Below are 2,084 nucleotides of genomic sequence, written 5' to 3'. Positions count from 1 at the left end.
TTTCTCTCCGAGCCTCCAAACCCTTATTTGTTCATCATACTCTGCACCGAGCCGCTGAATCGTATCTAAGTCTTGGTCCGAATAGAGGAAAGGTGGTTCCCTCGATACTTGAGTGGGCTCAATTGTCTTTAACGGGAGCACCTGTTGGCTCAGGGCTGCCGCCCTAGCGGCCTCGTCTGCCATCCTGTTTCCCCTTGCTACGGGGTCGTCTCCTCGTTGGTGCCCGGGGCAATGAATTGCTGAGGAGAATGCTGAGGAGAGTGGCAGCTCTGCTCAGTTTCAGCGGCAAGGAGGAGGTCGTCCACATATTGCAGGAGGACCAAGTCCGGATGGTTGACTCGGAAGTCGGCCAAATCTAGGTGCAGAGCTTCATCAAACAAGGTAGGCGAGTTTTTAAATCCTTGGGGCAACCTTGTCCAGGTGAGTTGTCCTGAAAACCCGGTCTCTGGGTCTTTCCACTCAAAAGCAAAGATGGATTGGCTCTGAGGGCTCAGTCTTAAACAAAAGAATGCATCTTTTAGATTTAACACAGTGTACCATACGTGGGTCGGAGGCAAGGTACTTAGCAGATTGTAGGGGTTGGGCACTGTGGGATGCATATCCTCCGTTCTCCTGTTAACCTCCCGCAAGTCCTGTACCGGGCGGTAGTCACCCGTACCAGGCTTCTTTACTAGTAGTAGGGGGGTGTTCCAAGGTGAACGACAAGGTTTTTAAAATGCCTAGGTGTAACAGTCTCCGGATATGTGGCCGGATACCTTCCTTAGCTTCCTTGCCCATCGGATATTGACGAACTGATACGGGAATGGCCATGGGCTTCAGATCTATGATCAAGGGAGGCCGGTTGACGGCCAGCCCTATTCCCGCAGTCTCTGCCCAGGCCTGAGGAAAATCTGTGAGCTTAAAGGCCCTTTTTCTGAAGTCAGTACCGAGTGCTGGGCTCCCGTGTCAATCAGGAAGGTTACCGGTCTGCCCCCCACTTCAAGGGTTATCCTGGGCTCAGGGGGGCTCCTGGCCCTGACTCACCTAGTCGTCTTCTTCCAGGGACAGGATTGGAACTGGTCTCCTCTTTGGTCCCTGTGTTTTCTTCGGGCAGTCTTTGACCCAGTGTCCTCTTCCTTTACAATAGGCACATTGATCTTTTTCCACCCGAGGCTTTCGTTTGTCTCCCAAGTCCCTATTCTGTCCTGGTCTACTCCTTTCTATATCCTGCACTACGGTGGCCAAAATTCTACTAAGCTCTCGATTACGTCTTTTGTCTCTTCTGTCTTCCCTTTCCTCCTGCTCCTTGCGGATCCTTTCCTCCTTCTCCTCTCGGGTCTCCCTTTTGTTGTAAATCTTTTCTGCCTCCTTTATTAAATCTTGTATAGTATACCCCTGAAGCCCCTCTAGCCGCTGCAATTTATTGCGGATGTCCGGCGCTGACTGTCCTATAAAGGACATGATTACATCTCCCTGCCGATCCTCTGCCAGGGGGTCAAACGGGGTATACATACGGTAGGCTTCCATTAATCTTTCTAGGAAGCCTGCCGGCGTTTCCTCAGCCCCCTGTACTACTGCACGTACCTTGGCCAAATTGGTGGGGCGCTTTCCAGCCCCTCTGAGACCCGCAAGGAGAATCTGGCGATAAAGACGAAGTCGCTCCCCACCAGCAACGGTGGTATAGTCCCAATCAGGACGGGTTGAGGGAAACGCCTCCTCGATTTCGTTTAGCAGTAGGGTCGGTCGGCCATCTGCTCCAGGGACGTTTTTCCGTGCCTCAAGGTAGACACGCTGCTTTTCCTCAGTAGTGAGGAGGGTCTGCAGAAGCTGCTGACAATCATCCCAGGTGGGCTGATGAGTCAATAAAATTGACTCGATCAGCCCAGTCAGAGCCTGGGGGTCCTGAGAGAAAGAGGGGTTATGGGTTTTCCAATTGTAAAGATCGGAAGCAGAAAATGGCCAGTACTGCATCTGGCCAGCCACCGAGCGAAGAGGAAAAGCCTGCGAATTCCAGACGCTTCCCGAGCCCCCTGCCTGCCCCCGACGGAGGCGCAGGCGGCTGGAGGGTGGGGAAGGCGCTGAGACTTCTTCCCCTGCCCTCGTGG

This window comes from Lepus europaeus, chromosome 3 (assembly GCF_033115175.1).
Source record: "Lepus europaeus isolate LE1 chromosome 3, mLepTim1.pri, whole genome shotgun sequence".
NCBI classification, from domain to species: Eukaryota; Metazoa; Chordata; class Mammalia; order Lagomorpha; family Leporidae; genus Lepus; species Lepus europaeus.
The sequence above is the reverse complement of the archived record's forward strand: the minus strand, read 5'-3'. Positions refer to the sequence as shown.